The following is an 18,362-nucleotide window of genomic DNA, read 5'->3' as shown; positions in this document are numbered from 1 at the left end:
ATCGACATGAAGTAATCAATGAACAACATTTATGTGTTTATGTATTTAGTAGTGTGTATTTATATTGTTCAGTTATGCATGCATGAACGATTAACAGTTTAGTTTACTTGGCATGTAATCATGTAGTCTTTCTTGTCATTTTGTTGTCGTTTTCATTTAAGTAGGTTTACTCATTTAAACAAAAAAAAGTTTGGAATGTAGTTTTCTGGAATTTTATACGCTAAATCATAGCACATATTTTCTTCTACTAAATACTAATCAATACTTTTTTCCAATAAAAGTTTTGAGTGTGATTATCGTTTAAGTAAAATAATAATAAAAGAGTATTTGTTTGGTTTAGTCACCACAAAATTTTTTTTTTACTTTTTCGTATGCCTGATCATAAATTTGCTTTAATTTGTGTAATCTTCTTGAATAATAACCAGACACTTTGTGCCATACAATCATATCAATCTGCAATAGCGATAAATAAATAATAATACAAAACAATTCTGCAAATTAACCAGCTAACTGCCAAAATTAGATTTGTTCATAATGACGTATAAAACTAACAAGCAGAATACTTTCTTAAATTAAGTGCAACTTTTTTTATTGACCTGCCAGTATTATTTTTTTTGTCAGACGAACAATAGCACTGTATTTTCATCTAATCCGGCTGTTCATACAACATTAAATCTATTAGGATTTATTTCAACTTCATGGAATAAGAATTATTTTCGAATAACCGATACCATAACTCACTACCCGAAACCAACCCGAAATAGTCAGACACGCCATACTTTTGTTGCTAGAACGGGCAGATCCATATGATAAACCTCATTTCAGTATACTTTAACATTATTAATATGGAAAGGTAAAATCGTAGTCTTTGACACTTACTCTTTTCCAGTGGGACTTGTTAACTAAATTTGTGAAGTTGATGGCTCAATAAGGGGAGGCGCGATAGCTCAGTCGGTAGAGCGGGGGTTTCGGATTCCGGTGACCCGGGTTCGATTCCCAAGTGGTGCGCTAGTGCCCTTTGGTAAGGCATTTATCCTCATTACCAGGTCCCTCGGAGAGGACCTTAAGCCGTTGGTCCGCTGGTTGCTTGCTCACAGGCATTCGTGCTTTCTTAGCAGTCAGGTAAAAAAACCTCGGTAATCCTTCACACTAAGCAGCATACACTGACAGGCGTCCCAATCCAACACCTTCAAAATATGGTGCCTGACGTGTCACCGCGAAAACTGGCTCAAAGCCGAACTAAATTTGAATAACAAAGAATGACGGACTCGCCAATCCGAATCTGGAAATTCACCTTTCATTTGCAGTAAAATAATAATTTGAATCTTACCATTATATTTCGTTTCCAACACAAACTTTCGCTCACCCAGCAAAACAACAATAATGAAAACCAGTTTGTTGGAAATCCACTAAAGAACCTGGGGAGTGTTTCATCAACATTTTCATCCGACAAGTTGTCAGATCTGACATCTTTCTCTGATGTTGATTGGCTGAGAGGTACTGTTACTATGGTAACTGTCGGATAAAATGGGACTTGTCGGATAAAACGTCCGACAAGTCCTTTCATGAAACGCCCCCCAGGTGTAAGGATTTTGCAAAGTTTATTTTGTGACGTCACGTGCGAGCAGCTGCCACATAATGTCATGGAATCGTAAAATAAATAATGTGTCTGATAATAGGCCTATATGATATTTATATGCCAAATTGTTTCCATTGTCTATTTAATGAAATGGCGTTTCATGGAATTCATTTGATATATGGGGAGCTACTTGCATATGACCTCACAATCCTGAATTTCTGAAAATCCTTAACACAGTGTGAATCTATTTTCGACACACCTTGTTTTAATCTTTTTGGAGACTGAGCCCTCATATATTTGGGCTGGTCGGTTGGAGTCTATGGAAAACATGATTTATAGGAAAAGCATTCAGTCTCAAATGGGTAAACTGTTGCTTTCATTTTTTTTTTTTCAAAGACCCACGTGAGTATCATATTCATAGTAATACTTTTCTTTAAAATAATATATTTCTCAGTGTTCCCCATGAACGGGCGGCTCCGAACGTCGAACATCAGAGGCACCAGGCTTTGTACTTAATGCAGATTGCCTACATTTCTTGTTGATATGTATGGTAAGCTTCGAGTAAGCTCTCTTGTCAAGAACATCTTTATTTGAAATTATGCGTATTTAGAAAAAGCTCAAAAGGACAGATGCTTAAATGAATTTCTTGTCTGTTGGAAACTCCAGTCTAAAAACGTTCGCACCCCGTCTCTCTTTCTTCCCATCTTTTTTTTTTAAATCTCCAACGCACGTGCACACTCATTTTCACCCACACCCAACGCACGCCCACCGTGATTTCTTTCTAACACAATAGGGTAAATGTATAATGCATGTCTTCTAAATTACGTGCAGTGTATACATGTATTTCTTTATTCTACTTGATTGTTCAAAAGAGAAAAAATGCATCATTGCTTAAAAAGGAAATCAACACGTATCAAGATACAGGGGCCGCGGAACGGTTTTCAAAGTGGGGGGGCTGAGCCAAAAGTGGGGGGCTGACCATGCAAAAAATCACAATCATAAGCCCCCCCCCCCAGCCCCGCCCCCCCCCCCCCCGCTTCCGCGGCCCCTGAGATAACATATACCTTCATTATTTTCAAGGATGCATGTTTCTTATTATTTTTTTATAATTCATCGGAGATAAGTATCTGTTCAAGACTCAATCCGAAACCCACGCGGCAAGATGGCTAGGCTTATATGTTTCATCTTTAAAAAGAAGAAATATTACCACTTTTATTACGAGTTGTTTAAACACATAAATATTTTTTCTCCTTTTTTATGCGCCTTCTTGAAAGCAAAAGAGCTAGTAGGAGGCCTAAAGTATAATACACATTAGCCCGAGGATTATCTATTGTCCACATGTTTTAATGTAAAACTTGGAGATGCATCGTCGGAGATGAAACAAAAACAGTTAAATCCGAGTGGTTTGCATTTTAATGGTGCATTAGGATCAGAAAATGGATGACTTGAAAGCAACTGATATGAGAGCAAATGTTCGTCATCAATGACGCTCCTAAGCGGGGAGGAGTGCTATGGGGGGCAGGGTGTGACCGCCCCAAGTGGAGTGAAAAGAAAGGAAAAATAAGGGGAAGAAAGGGGAAAAGAAAGAAACAAACAAACAAACACAAAAGAAAGAAGGAAAGAAAGAAAATAAATAAATGAGAAAGAAAAAAAGAAAATAAGAAAGAAAGAAAGAAAAAGAGAAAGAAGAATTATAATATGAAAATGTAAGGTATGAATAGTGTACACACTAAATCATACCTGTTACACCCCCCCCCCTCCTTATCAGGAAACCATGGAACCGCCCCTAATAAAAAGTCCTACTTAATACTCTCTTGCAATTATACTACGGTGTAGGAAACTTTATATAAACCATGAGAATGAAGTATTCAATCCTCGCCGATAGCTTTATTCTTCAGGAACAGATATGATGTGAAATGCGTTTTTTTTCTGTAATCATTTATCAACCCAGATACAGTACAAATCGTGGTTGTGACTTTCTGATACCATCACAGTTGGATTCCCGCAGTATGATTTTTCATTCTTTCTTAGGGCTTAATGAAAATATGTAATATTTTTTTGTATCATTAATAGAAATAAGAGGGGGGTATTTGTATTTACATGCTTGCTGAAACACGTGTCATTTTGGTTAATCGATAATATGATATGTTGTCTCTAGCCCATCAGAAAATCACCACGACATTTAATTCAGCCTCACAAAAATACAAATCAAGTAGAAGGGTAAACTATTTTGTTGTTACCGAATTAGGTCTCAACTTAAAGGTCAAGTCCACCTCGGAAAAATGTTGATTTTAATAGATAGAGAAAAATCAAACTAGCATAATGCTGAAAATTTCATCAAAATCGGATGTAAAATAAGGAAGTTATGACATTTTAAAGTTTCGCTTATTTTTCACAAAACAGTTATATGCACAACTCAATGACATGCAAATGAGAGAGTAGATGATGTCACTCACTCAGTATTTCTTTTGTTTTTTTATTGTTTGAAATATAGAATATTTCAATTTTTACAGATTTGACAATAAGGACCAACTTGACTGAACCACAAAATGTTAAGGCGATGATAATTCTATGTGTTCAGCGAAGAATGAAACTTTGTTTCAAGAACAATGAGAATATTGGAATAAATCATATTTCATATAATGAAATACAAAGGAAATAGTGAGTGAGTGATGTCATCAGTCCCCTCATTTGCATACCGACCAGGATGTGCATAGAACTGTTTTGTGAAATTAAGCGAATCTTTAAAATGTCATAACTTTCTTATTTTACATCCTATTTTGATGAAATTTACAGTGTTATGCTCGTTGGATTTTTCTCTTTTTATTCAAATCAACTTTTTGTTGGGGTGGACTTGTCCTTTAAATGCGTCATATGTGATCTTATTTCGGGACCCTTTTTGACCGGAAACGGAATGAGGCATTAACAGACCCGGTTTTTTATTTTTTAGTGTTCAATAATTATTCTTTTCAAATGCTGTTATGTTTAGTACAATATTTAATTAAAGTCAAAATGAAGTCTTCGTAATTCAACTGATTTTTATAGTACATTAACCCCTTCCCTCCCACACATAGGCCTAGACACATCTCCTCTCTCCCTCTCCTTTCTCTGTATCTTGATGGGCGACCAGAACAAATTTAGCATGTAGTCTGTCCCGCCGAATCGTAATTTGAGAGCTGTGGAGGGGCATTATGCCCACCTTAGCCTAGTCTGCAGGCACAGACCCTGATTGAATCTTTGATCAGCAAGACGTAGTGTAAGTCCACGCAAAGACAAGCACATGCAAAACTTGCTGTTTCAATTGAGCGAGAGGGCCTTCAGTACACAAGGCATGAGTATAGGGTGCACATTCAGACCCTTAACTCGAGTGAAGGGTTTGCATAGCAGACTAACCTTAGCCCCCCATCCCCCCCCCCCCCCCACTTAGACCCGAGTCTACTCATCTCCCTTTATCCTTTTTTGCACTATACCATATAAGTTCGTAATATTTACACAATTCTAATATGTTTAAGCAGATGTACAAATTAAAAAATATATAATGGATTTTACAGCATGATTGCATGAATTTTTATTATATATCTGTATGTACTGACAGTTTTGAGCAATAATATTGACATGATATCAAACCAAAAAAGCAAAATGAACGCACAAATAAATCGAATAAATTCAATACCCAACAACATTTATCAATGAATAATCATGACTGTTACCTCCCCTGTCAGTGTGATTTACCAATTATTCAATACAAGACAAATTTATCGTGACACACAATTTCCTCCATAGAAAAAGCACCATTCAGCTTATGAAAGCGCTCAAAGTCACTTGACATTTCGTTTAAGAAAATAAACCAATTGAATAAACAAAATAAATGAATAAACCCTGTGGACAAAGTGAACTGATGATTGATAAAAAAAATACCTAACATAATATTATAAAAATCAAGATGATTCTACCGATCATTGTCTATTTGTTTATATTTTTAACTCTACGGTATATTATTTTCAACTTAAAATGCTACACAGGGATTCATCTTATACCAAGAAGCGGTTCTTTACCGACAAAACTCTTAATTTCATGTACTTTTTTAAAACCTTTTCTTATATTAAAAAGTAGATTATTATTCACATTTTATACTAATCATGATCTACAGGATCCGATTATTTACAATGTCAGTCACCGTTATGGTACAATGTGTCAGAAAAAAGCAACATTACATCAACGATATCAAAATAAATTGCAAAGAAAAGTACTCTATAACATCGACAGGATTTAAAAAATGGCAAATGCAAAGTTGACTGATGCAATACAGTGTGTGAGGATTCAAAGAATATTCAAATGCACTACACATATATAATTAACAAGGCAAACGCCAAGCGTTGTCTCGCCTGCATATTGCAGTCATGAAGAGACTGCATGTCAAATCTGAAGGGTAACATTTAAGAAACTTTGACAGCTTTTCTATTGTACCATTGGCAAATGTGTGTGAATATTATAAATGGTGCCAAAAACTATAGCTCATTAAATAAATAACAGTTTTTAAAGAATAAACAAGTAAAATACAAAATCTGGTTCAGGTATAGAGAGTACTGAGTTCTGAAGTAAAATGTTAGTGTTAAAAAGTATAAAATTATAAAGTTTATGTCACTAGAGGAACAAAGTAGTGTGAAAGTTCATTGACCTTTGACCTTAATCAAATTCAACTCACATTCGAACCTGACCTGCACCTTCAAGAGATGGACCTCCGTTACGAGTTTGGCGATCCCACCTCGAAGCTATAAAAAGTTATTATGTGTACAACACAGCACAGTGCCAGTCATGGAAAGTTCATTGACCTTTGACCTTAATAAAATTCAACTCACATTCGAACTTGACCTGCACCTTCAAAATATGGACCTCTTGTATGAATTTGGCAATCCTACCTCGAATATACAGAAAGTTATTGTGTGTACAGCACAGCACAGTGCCAGTCATGGAAAGTTCATTGACCTTTGACCTTAATAAAATTCAACTCACATTCGAACTTGACCTGCACCTTCAAAATATGGACCTCTTGTATGAATTTGGCAATCCTACCTCGAATATATAGAAAGTTATTGTGTGTACAGCACAGCACAGTGCCAGTCATGGAAAGTTCATTGACCTTTGACCTTAATCGAATTCAACTCACATTCGAACTTGACCTGCACCTTCAAAAGATGGACCTCTTGTATGAATTTGGCAATCCTACCTCGAAGATATAGAAAGTTATTGTGTGTACAGCACAGCACAGTGCCAGTCATGGAAAGTTCATTGACCTTTGACCTTATTCACATTCGACTAATATTCGAACTTGACCTGTGCCTTCAGGAGATGGACCTCTCGTATGAATTTGGCGATCCCAACTCGAAGCTATAGAAAGTTATTGTGTGTACAACACAGCACAGTGCCAGTCATGGAAAGTTCATTGACCTTTGACCTTATTTAAATTCGACTCGTATTCGAACTTGACCTGTGCCTTCAGGAGATGGACCTCTGGTATGAATTTGGTGATCCCACCTCGAAGCTATAGAAAGTTATTGGGTGTACAACACAATTGTTGACGACGCCGACGCCGGAAATAGTGATACCTATGTCTCGCTCCGCTACGCAGGCGAGACAAAAACTATACAACTACTACCAGCAGATTACAAGACAATACGTGTGAAAAGTCTGAAAACAATAAATTCTTATTCGAGAAACGTGAGTTGCAAAAATAATTATAAGAGAATTCAACACATATAAAACTGAATAGTGATAAATATTGATAATGAATCAGATGAAATAAATAAGGCAAGGTTTTAATAGAAAGCAACGAGCGCGTATGTCAGGCCTATGCACTTACTTAGTCATAACCTATACATAGCATCAAAGTGATAAAACAATATTGACAACAAAATGGGTTTTTTTCTTCTTGAAAATGACCACAAATTATAAGTCAAAGCAATTTTCAGTAAAGAACGCAATGATATCGGCGATCTCAACATGATGGCCTACACTGTAAACACAATCGGGTGTTAAAACTTACACCATAGATGTTAAACGTGACAACATAAAGTGTTAAACAACAAAAGGTTGTAATAATATCCATGTGTGGTGAAGTAACACTGTAAATTTAACATCGAAGTAAAACGTATGAACCGGCTATACCCCACGGTGTTTGGTGTGGAGGTTTCTCGACTGAGCGCTGTCAAACTTTGTGCCTCTGTAATTTCCAGATCTAAAATATATTGCACACTAAAGTTTTATTCATAACAAAACACTCATATCGTCACTCCTTTCTTTTGTATAAGCTATTTCGAAAATGAGCAACATCCTCTATGACCTTTGACCGCGTGATCATATCCAAATTCATAATGGGCCACGTTTGAAGTTGATCCATCAAATAACAATTTATTTTTCATTCACGAGACTAAAGATGGGCAGATTATGGCGCGCCGTTTGTCTAATAATGTTGATAAAGACTGATCTTCGATATGATCAGTATACGGCGCGTCATACACTTTAAAAACAAATCAGTCAAAAAAGACTAGCTAAAGGGGTGGTCCAGGCTGGAAATATTTATATCTCAATAAATAGAGTGAAACTCACATAGCAAAATGCTGAAAATTCCATCAAAATCGGATAACAAATAAGAAAGTTATTGAATTTAAAGTTTATCAATATTTTGTGAAAACAGTTCGTCATGAATATTCATTAGGTGGGCTGTTGATGTCACATCCCCACTTCCCCCTTCATAAATGTTTCATTTTTTCATACATGTGTAAATGATGTGTCTAAGTTATGATGAAAGAAAGTGCGGCAATAAATAACGAATGTACTTAATCAGTTGTCAATCCAATTGTTTTAGTTCTTGGTAGAAAATTTTTGAATAAACGTAATTTCATATAATGAAATACAAAAGAACAAGTGGGGATATGACATCATCCGTCCACCTAATGAATATTCATAGAGACATGCCTAGAACTGTTTCATCGGAATAATGCAAATCTTTAAAATTCAATAACTTTGTTATTTGTTATCCGATTTTGTTAAAATTTTCAGCATTTTGCTTTGTGAATTTTACTCTATTTATTGAAGAGTGTACGCAGACGGACGATTTGAAAACATAATGCGAAGGGGATAAAAGTCAATTGCATGCTTTTAACAGTGTCACACTATGTGAAGACTTTTCACAGGTGCGATCCCGCACCTTTCAAGTCTATAAGAACACCTCTTGAAGGGGAATGAAACCTTTGAAGCAAGTGAGCTTTTGCGGACACAGAAAAATCACAAATTAAGTTCAAACCAAGTTTGAGAAAATTCAGACAAATAATGAGAAAGTTATGAGCATTTGAATATTGCAATCACTAAATGCTTTGGAGATTCTCCCATTGGCAATGCGACAAGGATATGTGATGTCACATGTGAACAACTTTCCTTTTGATGGGACTATAAAATGCCCCCCAAATGTCTCTTTTTGCTGTCTTATGGTGATAAAAATCTTTATCCATATTGTATTCTTTGAAAATCTGTTTTACATGCCCTAATATAGAAAGAATACATGATCTACTGATAGATGTGATAACAGAGGCAGTTTAAGTGAAATATATATACAAAAGTAATATGTTCACAGGTGACATCACACATCTTTGTCACATTGCCTATGGGAGGACCGTCATTATAATAGTGATCTAAACTTGAAATGCTCATAACTTTCTTATTATTTATTCAATTTTCTAAAACTTTCGTTTATCTGTTTTTTTTATTTTTCTGTTTTCGCAAAAGCTATCTTGTTCCAAAGATTTGATTTTCCTATAAAGTGTTCCATGATCAGAGAGGTGCCAAATTTAACCTCTTTTCTAAGAGTTTAAGAAATAGTCAAAGTAAATTTATTAAAACATTGCAATTGTAAATAGGAAAATATGAATGAGAAAATGATAAGAGAACGGTATAGAAGATGGTGAGTTTGTAATATAAACCAAGAGAAAGTGAATGTAAAGGGAACTGAGAATTAGAAGCAGAGAATATAATTAATTCAATATGACAACTGTAATAACATGAAATAAGTATCGTATGCATTATATGACAAGATATGAGTTAATAGTATTTACGATATAGTAGAAACAAAACAAACACGACTTCAAGACCACTAACTTTGAAGATTAAGACGACAATAATAAAAAACAATACTATATTGCTAATAATATATGTACACAAAACAATAAATATAGATACAACTATCTATGGGTCTGTTTATCACAATATCTTCCTTCATAAAGAAACTCAGTGCAATTAAATAACACATTTCCTCTAGTTCATCTTATTCAAGAAAAGAATGAAACCATTCACTTTTCAATACAATGAAATAAAATAAATAATGTTATTTCCCATTTTTTAACAACACGTAGGGGAAACTCACATGTGCAATACTACATAAATATATAAAACAACATGCATTCCTCCTAAATGTTGAATTCACGCCTGCATGAAAGTATCAACACTTTATAATGTTAAGGAACACAATGAACTATTACTTTAAGCATGGACCATAGGCATAGGTCCATGCTTAAAGTGACGAATGCAAGGATAAAGAAAAGAGATGGGGGGGGGGGGCTTCACATCCACTCAACAGACACGAAGTATTTAGAATTCTTTATTAGACACACAGATTAATTTTATTCAGATTTCACAAAGCTAGGGCATACATGTATTTTCTTTTTGGGTGAAAACTAAGGTCCATAACAGAACTGCATGCGCACCTCTCCATCATATTACATACTGACTAAATTGTACATGTATCACCCATAAATGCATGATGCAACTAATGAAAGGTAATTTATTTTCTTTAAATCTTTAGTTTCTTTGGATCAAAGATATAAGACTGAGAAAAAAAATCGCGCTTTTTAAAGACGAGTGGAACGCCTCTGGCAGCCTCGCCTGCATTACGCGATTTAATATAGCAGTAGTGCTGACTTTGAAAACGGCTATAGAATAATCATTCACAAAAAACACCAATATGATGAAAAAATACTACGTTCATTGACCCTAAATGACATTTGATCTTGCTCGAAGACTTGTGCAAGACGATCATTGATACTTGATTACCCACATGTCCACATTTCATGACTAGATCCGTAAACTTTCAAGGTTATGATGGCAATTCAACAAATACCACCAACACGACCAAAGCTCATTGGCCTTGGTCATGTGACCTGAAACTCACGCAGGAGGTTCACTGATGCTTGATTACTCTTATGTCCAAATTTCATCAACTAGTTCCATATACTTTCAGAGTTATATCATTTAAAATACTTCACCTTGTTAAGGTTTCGTTTTGATTCCCTCAACATAATCTAAGTTCATTGACCCTAAATGACCTTTGACCTTGGTAATGTGACCTGAAACTCCTAAGAAATGTTCAGTGATACTTGACTACTCGTATGTCCACGTTTCATGAACCAGATCCATAAACTGTCAAAGTTATGATGGAAATCAACAAATACCCCCAACATGGCCAAAGTTCATTGACCCTAAATGACCTTTGACCTTGGTTATGTGACTTCAACTTCGGGCAGGATGTTTAGTTATTACTTGATAACCAATATGTCTAAGTTTCATGAACTAGGCCCATATACTTCCTAAGTTATGATGACATTTCAAAAACTTGATCTTTGGTTAAGATTTGATGTTGACGACGCCGCCACCGCCACCGTCTTAAAAGCGGCGCCTCTATAGGCGCCGCTTTTAAGTCACTATGCTATGCAAGGCGAGACAAGAACTGATTTGTTAATAAAATCACACACACAATGATATACAGCGAAAATATACAACACACTCAATCAAACATATCTAGGAAATAACACAAATAGGTCTCACTTATCACTAAAAAAAACCCACTAATAATACATACCACTTATTTAGAAGACATTCATTTACACCGTCGTTTAGTTTAAGAACGAAATTAATGAAGACATCACTACCCCTTCAGAGAAGAAAATATACATTTGGCTACATTCTAGTTTACTTCTACCCAAGTATATATACAATATTCAGGATACATAAATTATCAAATCTTTTACGGTACAGTTATTTAATTTCAAAACTGATTTTCTTATCTTTAGGCACTCCATAGCATATGACGCGGTGATGCCGCACTTCAATTTTTTTTTGTCCGGTATACAAATTTATTTCATAATTAACATGTAATACTATAGATAAACTTCATAAACATCAAACATCTCATATCTTATTTCAAATATTTCACTTCATTCTGTACTTTATTCATGACCTCTTTTGCATTCCATTAATTTATAGTACACACGTGGATTTTTGTTTAATAAATGATCTTAATCGTTTGGCCGTAAAACTAGTATTAGCTTGTTACTGGTAGCAGGCGTATATCAGGAGCCATACTACAGAAGTAGAAGTAGTGGTAGTAGTAGTAGAAGTAATAAGAGTAGTAGTAGAGTATTATTATTATTATAAGTAGTAGTAGTAGTAGTAGTAGAGTATTATTATTATTATTAGTAGTAGTAGTAGTAGTAGTAGTAGTAGTAGAAGTAGTAGTAGTAGTAGTAGTAGTAATAGTAGTAGTAGTAATAGAAGCAGTAGTAGTAGTAGTAGTAGAAGTACTAGTAGTAGTATTAGAAGTATTAGTAGGAGTATTAGTAGGAGTAGTAATAGTAGTAGGAGTAAGTGTAGGAGAAGTAGTAGTAGTAGTAGTAGTAGTATAGTAGTAGTAGTAGTAGAATACCATAGTAATGGTATCATGATTATAACAAAGGACAGCAGAAGGAGAATCAAAAGAGGAAGAATTGAAGAGAGGTGGAAACTAGTAGGTGATAAGCAGTGGTAAAATTTAGAAGGGAATTGAAAAGTCATGATAGTAACCAAACGTTGGCAGTAGGCATATCATGTAGCAGTATTAGCTCGAGAATTTCTGTGACATCGCATGGGAAAATGTATTTCAAAGACACCTTTCAAAAAGTAAGTCAATCGTCATATCGCAAATGCAGTAAATGGGAGCAGCTGAGTCTACCATGAGAAAGTACTTCCAATATTTGCTCTTCCTTTTCCATTTGCCAACACAAAGTGAAATCAAATAACCATGGATCATAATAAAATCATACTCCATCGATTTCAGTCTGAATTAGACTGCATAATATCGTTTCCAGTGCAGAGTAAAAAGCATGTCAATGCCTGGTATCTGGGCGAAATATATAGGGGTTTTCCCTTGACATGAAGAACGTGAATTCTAAAAACGTGGTATCAGTGACTCGTATCCAGTAGCATTAAGCCTCAATCCCTCATAGAATTTAAGGAGTATTGAATTCAATAGAAATGTAACTTTATACACACTAATACTGTTGACTTTTTTTTCGTTTTCTAACGAAGAGAGTAACTGTTGACAGTGATAGTCGTTAGGCACACACGTAGACTGTGTCATTGCATCTACTGGCTATGACATTACATGCAAAAAAAAAACCCTAATATTTCATACTGCTTTATTTTCACAAGAAACTTGACATCATTTCAAGATATTAGCATTTTATTCAAATGAGAATGGATAAATTGCAAGATACATATATTTCGACTGACTTTTCAAACGGGCGTCCTTTTCTGTCCGGCTTTGGAGCCGGCCGCTCGACTTCAAATTAACACAATGAACAATCAAATGTATTACTTGATCAGACTGCCATTTCATTTCATCATTTTCACTCCTGAAAAAGAGTTTTTCGACAAAGAAATCCTGTTGCAGGTTACTTTTTCAGTTATTTGCAAAGATAACCATGATAACGACGGTCACTCGCATTTGCCATAATTTTTTTTTTTCATTTTCATTTACAAAATCATGCGACTTAATGATGCCCTTTGTAGTCACGTGACGTGTAGATCATAATACTGATATCATGGATAGTGATAAAAACACCATCAAAACTTATTTGAAATGGCACAGGAACTCGTCAATCATTACATACAAGATATTGTGTCATCTTGAAACCTGAAAACAGGACGTATGGACCAGCGGGGCACAAATAGCCTTCTTGCACAATTTTCATTTGCTTACACCATGAGTTAATACAAGCTCATATTCCATTAAACTTAAGAAGGGCCAGGCCTGCCCCCCCCCCCCCCATCCTTAGTATGATGCCATCTCCCCCCCACACCCTCCCTCCCGACTTCAGCCGTCGTCCGCGCGACTGCGCCGAAATTCGGCATGCAGTTCCTCACTACAAGCTGTATTTCAAAAAATATTTAAAAAAAACCCGAAGTATGAATTAGTATGTAAATTAACATTAATTATGCCCCCTTTATCCCCCAAGATCATTTGCATGACAAATATTCAGTTTTATTTATTTATTTTCATTTCGCAGATGCAATCTTTATAACTTCATAAAGAATGTAGAAAATCAAATTTTCCGTATGAATGTCTATTGAGCATTCTCTACAACTTTTGTTATTTATAGTTGTTTTGAATTTGATTACAGACAATCTATTATGTAACGTTCACTTCCATGACGATATTAATTAAATTGGAATGTTAGAATTACAATAGCCCAATTGAATTATTAAATTAAATTATTGTATCATATTGTACCTAAGCTAAAGACGACTTTTACACCTGTTCGCAAGCTTCAGGATGACGCAATAACTTCTAGTTCAGTCGATTATTACTATTTCCGTACAGGTATCCAAACAAAAAATATTACAAAGGTTGATTATAATTTCATTGTTGATAATCACAATAATAAAATTAATAAGCAGAATGACATTACACAAAGAAACACACTTCTTATGGCGCAAAGCCCGCGATCTCAAATATATGAAATGATAAACAAAATTTGACGGCAAATGAAAAACTTAACACTTTTTACGAATAGTGACAACGTTGAGGAATTTCCCTTCCATTTCTAATTTTCATTGAAAAGTCAAGTAAGAAAAACAGAAAAAATAAAAGACGAAAATAGATGATTTTCTGTTTAATGTTATATATCTTCATGTTAGAAACCTGATAGAGGCTGTAATTGTATTACAATATTTCGTTACACCAAGGCGCATGAAAACCAATTTCCACTTGAAAACACATTAAATTTTCTTTTCCCTCTTGGCCCCGCGTGTAAGCTTTTTTGGCGATCGATTACAAATCGCGGATGGGAATCGGAAATCCTGATGGAACCCGACTGCATTGGTCAAAGATACGTTACTCTGATTCATTTTAAAATGGATAATTCCCTTGGATTTGCAAACATTCGCGGATGCTCGAATCTCATGTGTAAAGCAATGTGATACACTGTCGTCGTCGTTACACACTCAATAAAATACAAGACATCTTTTATATTCGATTCTCATCCAGCCTTGTGTCCGAAACGTCAATTACCGCTTTTATCATGTTTGCTCTTCTCCACCACATCAGCTTCGCAACGCATGGGTTTTATCCCCAAAGTATATATATTTCATTTTATTTTCCGAGAGCCTGCTAGATTGATGCCTAGCACATTAGCTCACGGGCAAGGGTAACATTAAGTGTTATCCGTCAAGTGGGGCCCTATGTTTGCTCACTTAGTGACGAGCGACAAGAAATACAGCTCATCTCCTATAAAGCCACTTTTCTCGTCATGTCAACGAATCCCGTTCTCTCATTAAAAAAAAAGAGACATTTTCTCCGTCCTCATCATAATATCATGACGTCATTTCAATGTCAAAACATATTTATTTACCCCTTCAATAATATCACACATAGGAGCAATTAAGGCTTGATATCCCTTCCATGCCCATGTCAGCAACATTATCATATTGTCTTTAATATTAAACGACGCATTTCGAAGTCCGTGAGATTTCGAAATGGTGAGATGCAAAAAAAAAGCACTTTAGTTCCCCGTCTGGCACTCAGAAACGTCCCTGAATTCTGTGAAAACGGGGTCTCTGTGGTAAGTGCTCTCTGGATGGTTATTAAGCAGTATTGGGTGGGTGACTTTCACGCTGATCTGGCCGAATCGCTTCTCAGTACGGCTGCATGATGCTTCCCCAGTCGAATCTGCCTGACGTAGGCATATTCAGCTGTGATAAAGAAAAAAGAAAGAAAAGATATTTAATAGACATGCTCCGGTGTATCTCAAAATTGGGAGAATCAAAATATAACCAACATGACGAATACATTTTGTTAAGTGATTAAGGGTGTATTCAATCATGGCCCTATCAGGTCCATTTTTCAATGTCGATTTTCAAATTTTAACAGCAAAATGAATCATGATTGAAAACGCAATTACAGATCGCTGTTATAATGAAAAACACAGGATGTTTTCAACGTCCCCATTCCCGGTTGTAAAAGTAAACGTCTACCGAAGCTGACTGCAGTAGTGTATTTCCGTTTCGCGTATAGACGGAGGGGGGGGGGGGACTTCGGGGCACATGAGCCTCCAGAATTTTCGCGCCAAGGAGAAAGAAGGGGAAACGGAAAGAAAAGGAAAGGGAAAAGGGTGAGATGTAACAATTTCATCCCAATAAATAACAAATTAGATTGTCATTTTGGAAAAAAGTCTAAGTTTGTCCCATACGCCATGTCACACCCCTCCATTTTTTTTTTTGGGGGGGACATGACGCCAATGGTAGATCTGGCCTCGGACTATACTTTCTTGACGGAAGTGCAGACTGCCATATGCTAAATGCTTGAACATTTTGTGTAATACCAAATTTCATCTGGAATAGGTTTGCACTCATCTCGGCCATTTTGAAAGAAAGTAGAAAGAAATGCGATGTATAGATTCGATGGCAGAGCAGTTAGCTTTTAAAGTACCGAATATTTTCATCCAGCGATTTCAATTTCCAAGTGAAGGGGGCGGCATTGGCTTTATTGCTCATTTTTTTCTCTCTTCCTAAAAGACCTGTTAATTTTTATATTGCTTGTAGGCCTTTTTCTCTCAGGGGTACGTCAGAATTATCGAATTTGAAAATTTGTTGATTTATTGATTATTGCAGTTCATGTCACGATTATTTAAACGGATTTAAGAGTAATTTTTCGGAAATGTTATGAATGATTTTGTAAGAAAAAGGTATATATTCTCAAATCGAGATGCAGAGCTTGCACGTGCTCTTTCAGATTGATAATGGACAAAAATCGAAATGATTTAAAACTATAAATGCAACTCTCACAAAGAAATGTAAACCAATATCTGAATTTGCAACCTTTGCTAATTCATTTAAATTATTTATAAAAACACTGTGGGAAGTTATTTTCGTTGGTGTTTTGTTTTCCCTCAGTGATCGAAATTAATCAAGGTGCCGCAAAATTTCATTTTGAATATCACTGTATTTTTCTTTGCACACCACAATTATGTACATTATTCATTTCTCACTTCCAGACGAGCTAAATTTGTCTTCTCCCTTGTATTTTCAAAAGTATTAATGAACTGCAGCGATCTGACTGGTGCTGAAAATGCTTGACAGGGGTAAGATTTTTTTTCGTCTAAAATGCATGTAAACAAAATTAAATCATCGAAAATATTTTCAATAACTAGTTTTGAAGTCATATACAATTCATGAACATGATGAATAACAACAAAAATATGTTAAAATAAAGTGCAAGGGTGTATTTAACAAAGAATGGTCCATCCCCTCACACACACACACAAACACACACACATAATTATATTAACGCTTAGATGTGACTTCTTAATTATGGTTGACGAGTACCGTAGTTATACTCAATGTCGGCGGTGTGCATCTGTAAGAAAATCTCAATTCACAACAATCAATCAGGTTTTGTCGAGTGATACACTGTAAATGTCAATTTTACGGCATTCGTGGTTGAGTTTCAAACACTTGAGAAAACGTTTAAAGGAAAATCTGAAGTCTGGGAATTGAAGTCAAGAGTAAAATGAGTCATGCAATAATCGAAAGAAAAAACAAGAGTGTCGCTAAGGCGAGCACATAATACGCCCGCATGTAACGTGAAAATTGAGTTATTGGTCAAGCAAGAAAAGTGGAAGGTGGCGACTTCACCTTTGACTGTCTGACCTCAAAATCAATAGGCTTCCTGGGATTCATGCTAGTATCACACACACCAAATTATATGAGCCTAGGTTAAGTTAAACTGAAATTATCGCATTTACAAAGACTTCAGAAGGGTAAGATGAAAACATGTCACTGTGATCTTGACCTTTGACTCTTTGACCTCAAAATCAATAGGCTTTTGGGGATCCATGCTAGTATCACACACACCAAATTATATGAGCCTAGGTTAAGTTAAACTGAAGTTGTCGCGTTTACAAGAACTGCAGAAGGTAAGATGAAAACATGTCACTGTGACCTTGACCTTTGACCTTTTGACCTCTAAATCAATAGGCTTCCTGGGATTCGTGCTAGTATCACACACACCTAATTATATGAGCCTAGATTAAGTTAAACTGAAATTATCGCATTTACAAAGACTTCAGAAGAGTAAGATGAAAACATGTCACTGTGATCTTGACCTTTGACTCTTTGACCTCAAAATCAATATGCTTTTGGGGATCCATGCTAGTATCACACACACCAAATTATATGAGCCTAGGTTAAGTTAAACTGAAGTTGTCGCGTTTACAAGAACTGCAGAAGGTAAGATGAAAACATGTCACTGTGACCTTGACTTTTGACCTTTTGACCTCTAAATCAATAGGCTTCCTGGGATTCATGCTAGTATCATATACACCATATTGTATGAGTCTAGATAAGTTAAACTGAAGTTATCGCGTTTACAAGGACTGCAGAACGGTAAGATGAAAACATGTCACTATGACCTTGAACTTTG

The sequence above is a fragment of the Lytechinus pictus genome, chromosome 7, assembly GCF_037042905.1.
Source record: "Lytechinus pictus isolate F3 Inbred chromosome 7, Lp3.0, whole genome shotgun sequence".
Lineage (NCBI taxonomy): Eukaryota > Metazoa > Echinodermata > Echinoidea > Temnopleuroida > Toxopneustidae > Lytechinus > Lytechinus pictus.
Note: the sequence above shows the minus strand (reverse complement) of the source record.